Here is a 4,725-nt window from a genome sequence, read left to right as displayed (position 1 = left end):
AAATCAACCCTGAATATTCACTGGAAGGACTGATGCTGAAGCTGAAACTCTAATACTTTGGCCACCTGATGTGAAGAGCTGACTCACTGGAAAAGACCCTGATGCTGGGAAGGATTGAGGGCAGGAGGAGAAGGGGACGGCAGAGGATGAGATGGTTGGATGGCATTGTCGATTCAATGGACATGAGATAAAGCAAGCGCTGGGAGATGGTGATAGACAAGGAAGACTGCAGTCCATGGGGTTGCAAAGTGTCAGACATGACTTAAGCAACTGAACTGAACTGAAACACTTAGAGAAAGGCTAAAAGAGTAGGCTGTTCTTTTTTTTTTAATTTTTAAACTGTAGTGTAGTTGATTTAGAATGTGTGTCAGTTTTTGGTGTACAACAAGATGTTCACTTATACATATATATGTATTGTTTTTCATGTTCTTTTCCATAGTGTTTTTTTTAATAGGATGTAGACTATATTTCTCTGTGCTATACAGTGAGACCTTGATTTTTTTATATATATAGTAGTTTATATCTGTTAATCCCAAACTCCCAACTTGCCCCTTCTCCATCCCTTTTCCCCTTTGTTAATCATGTTTGTTTCCTATGTCTATGAATCTGTTTCTGTTTTGTAAATACATTTGCTTGTACCTATAAGTGATATGCTATAATATTTGTCTGTGTTTAACTTACTTCACTTGGTACGATAATCTCTAGGTCCATCCATGTTTCAGCAAGTGGCATTATTTCATTTCTAATAAAGAGTAGTTTTCCATTGCTTGTATTTACCACATCTCTATCCATTCATCTATTGATGGACATTTATGTTGCTTCCCTGTCTTGGCTATAGTAAATAGTGCTGCTATGAACATTCAGTTCAGTTAGGTTGATCAGTCGTGTCTGACTTTTTGCGACCCTATGGACTGCAGCACGCCAGGCCTCCCTGTCCATCACCAACTCCTGGAATTTACTCAAACTCATGTCCGTTGAGTCGGTGATGCCATCCAACCATCTCATCCTCCGTCGTCCCCTTCTCCTCCTGCCTTCGATCTTTCCCAGGATCAGGGTCTTTTCAGATGAGTCAGTTCTTCGCAGCAGGTGGACAGAGTATTGGAGTTTCAGCTTCATCATCAGTCCTTCCAATGAACATTCAGGACTGATTTACTTTAGGATGGACTGGTTGGATCTCCTTGCAGTCCAAGGGACTCTCAAGAGTCTTCTCCAACACCATGGTTCAAAAGCATCAATTCTTCAGCACTCATTTTTCTTTGTAGTCCAACTCTCACATCCATTCATGACTACTGGAAAAACCATATCCTTGACTAGACGGACCTTTGTTGGCAAAGTAATGTCTCTGCTTTTTAATATGCTGTATAGTTTGGTCATAACTTTTCTTTCAAGGAGTATTTGAACATTGGGGTGCATATATCTTTTCAAATTAGAGTTTTCTCTGGATATACGCCCAGGAATGGGATTGCAGGATCATATGGTAACTATTTTTAGTTTCTTAAGGAACCTTCATACTATTTTCCATAGTGGCTATACCAATTTGCATTCTCACCAGCAGTGTAGGAGGATTCCCTTTTCTCCACACAGAGAGTAGGCTGTTCAACAAAACAACTTACCACCCAAGTTCCTTAGCCTCACGTCTCACAGTAATTTTCTTTCTATGGCTTATTGTATGTAAGCCCATAGGAAATAACTCTGATTATGGTGATAATAGTCTGTTTCCTACAACAGATTTTTTTCATTTTTAGAGTGTATTGAGTATCTTAAAAGAAGAATAACTTTTATTTCTGTATTACATTTAAGAGAACAAACATATTCTGGTTAGATAGTAGTGACCATGGCTTGATTTTTTTGTACAACTTCTCTGACGATGTTGAGTCCAGGAATATTTGAAATTATTCAAGCATAAAATTCTTGGTTTGTTTATTTTTAAACCATAGCTGAAAATAAAGAAGTGATGTGTGAGTCCATGGTGGTGAGGGTAGGGGGATCAAAAATGTGAGTTTTATAAATGACAATTCTTGATATTATATTCAGATAGAGTGATTACTATTTTTCCTTTTTTCTTACACAATTTTCCACTTCAAAGAGTGTTTTGTGGCTGTATAATAAATCTTTGTAAAATATTTTCATGCATTATTAATACTGAAAATGGCCTATGTTGTATATTTTCAATGAAATATAATATTCCTATGCCTTTGCAAGAAGATGGAAAAGCTGATCCAGAAGATTCTCTTTGTGTCTAAATTACTCTTTGGTTTTAAGTTATTTGCTATGGCAGTAGTATGACTTCCTCTCTTAGAGGACCATTTAGTGCTAAGCTACTATAACGAAGTAGATCTTTCTTCCTAAGGACCTAACTTACAAAGACAGTTCAACAGGCAACATGAAAAATAGCATCCCTTTTATGTCATCTTTCTTTTTTCTCCTCCTTTGGAAAGTGATTCACGAATGTTTCTTTTATCCTTGTGTATGAGATGCTCTTATTCTCTGAGGAGAAAATGTAAAAAAAAAAAAAAAAGGTATGTTGAGAAAGGGCTCTCTTCTGTGATGTCAAAGTTTCTGTCGCAATTAATGTCTCATGCTGGCAATGGACCCAAGTTAGTTTATTTTAACTCATTATAAATAAAGGGCTATCGCTGTAACAATCTTGATGACCAGACAGTGTATGTAGCAGTAACTGATAAAGAGCCAAATGTGGTGGAAATTTGGAAGAGAAGCAAGAAATCCAGAGGAGTGTAAAAACAACAGGAAAATAACATCTGCTCTGTGTTCCTCATTGGTGCTGGCAAGGCTGAACTGTAAACATTAGCTTCCCCAAAGCGGTAGCCTCCAGCTCCCTGCACTGAGCTGGCTGTAAAGTGCATGAATTCACTCTTTCTTCCCACAGAACAGCCCTTGGGAGGAGGTGCTCACTGAAGTTGACAGGGGGAATTCTTAAGACAGAGAAGGCTTTGCTCTGCTAACCATCTGTGGCTATAGAACGGAGGACTCTTGCTTCAAATTGTTCACTGGGGATATTTTAAACCATCATCGCCCACTTCTGGTTGGCCACCCTGGAGCTATGTTACTTGAGATTAATGTGTTGTTAAACTCGTATTAAGAATGACATTCCTGCCTTTCCTTATATCCCAGACTTGCACTTGTCCATTGTAATGGTGAAAAAAAGAGAATACACAAAAGGCTTTCTACATCCTGAATTTGAGTGTTTCCATGATCATCTGTGTCAAAATAGAATTAGAAGGCAGGGCAGGTGACTGGTAGTGGGGCTCCAGAATTAACTGGATTTGGGTCCATAGATGATTGGTGAATGATTATTCCTCAAAAGTAAAATATTCCAGAAGAAAAAGATTCTGCTTAAACAATGTAAAAATGGAAGTAACTGAAAGGAAGATGCCGTCAGTTCAGTTGATCACTTGTGTCCGACTCTTTGTGACCCCATGGACTGCAACACACCAGGCTTCCCTGTACATCACCAACTCCCTGAGCTTGCTCAAATTTATGTCCATGGAGTCAGTGATGCCATCTAAACATCTCATCCTCTGTCATCCCCTTCTCCTCCTGCCTTCAATCTTTCCCAGCATCAGGGTCTTTTCAAATGAGTCAGCTCTTTGCATCAGGTGGCCAAAGTGTTGGAGCTTCAGCATCAGTTCTCCCAATGAATATTCAGGACTGATTTTCTTTAGAATTGACTGGTTAGATCTCCTTGCAGTCCAAGGGACTCTCAAGAGTCTTCTCCAACACCACAGTTCAAAAGCATCAATTCTTCAGTGCTCAGCTTTCTTTATAGTCCAACTCTCACATCCATACCTAACTGCTGGAAAAATAATGGCTTTGACTAGACAGACCTTTGTTGGCAAAGTAATGGTTCTGCTTTTAATATTCTGTCTAGGTTGGTCATAGTTTTTCTTCCAAGGAGCAAGCATCGTTTAATTTCATGGCTGCAATCACCATCTGCAGTAATTTTGGAGCCCCCCAAAATAACGTCTGTCTCTGTTTCCACTGTTTCCCCATCTATTTGCCATGAAGTGATGGGACCAGATGCCATGATCTTTTTATCTGAATGTTGAGTTTTAAGCCAACTTTTTCACTTTCCTCTTTCACTTTCATCAAGAGGCTCTTTAGTTCTTCTTCACTTTCTGCCATAAAGATGGTGTTACCTGCATATCTGAGGTTGTTGATAGTTCTCCCAGAAATCTTGATTCCAGCTTGTGCTTCATCCAGCCCAGTGTTTCTCATGATGTACTCTGCATATAAGTTAAATAAGCAGGGTGACAATATAAGGCCTTGATGTATTCCTTTCCCGATTTGGAACCAGTCTGTTGTTGCATGAACGCTTCTAACTGTTGCTTCCTGACCTGAATACAGATTTCTCAAGAGGCAGGTCAGGTGGTCTGGTGTTCTCAACTCTTGAAGAATTTTCTACAGTTTATTGTGATCCACACAGTCAAAGACTTTGGCGTAGTCAGTAAAGCAGAAGTAGATATTCTCCTGGAATTCTCTTGCTTTTTCGATGATCCAGTGGATCAGGCAATTTGATCTCTGGTTCCTCTGCCTTGTCTAAATCCAGCTTGAACATCTGGAGGTTCACAGTTCACATACTGTTGAAGCCTGACTTGGAGAATCTTGAGCATTAATTTGCTGACCTGTGAGATGAGGGCAATTGTGTGGTAGTTTGAACATTCTTTGGCATTGCCTTTCTTTGGGATTGGGATGAAAACTGACCTT

The 4,725-nt window shown here is 39.4% G+C and overlaps 1 protein-coding gene across 1 annotated transcript in view; it reads left to right on the top strand.

The window, feature by feature from the left end:
- INPP4B (inositol polyphosphate-4-phosphatase, type II, 105kDa) overlaps positions 1-4,725 on the top strand; it is a 717,001-nt gene that overhangs the window by 370,426 nt on the left and 341,850 nt on the right. The window lies entirely within an intron of this gene.

This window comes from Bison bison, unplaced genomic scaffold (assembly GCF_000754665.1).
Source record: "Bison bison bison isolate TAMUID 2011002044 unplaced genomic scaffold, Bison_UMD1.0 scf7180017864348, whole genome shotgun sequence".
Taxonomy (NCBI): Eukaryota; Metazoa; Chordata; class Mammalia; order Artiodactyla; family Bovidae; genus Bison; species Bison bison.
Note: the sequence above shows the minus strand (reverse complement) of the source record. Positions and strands in the feature narration are given on the sequence as shown.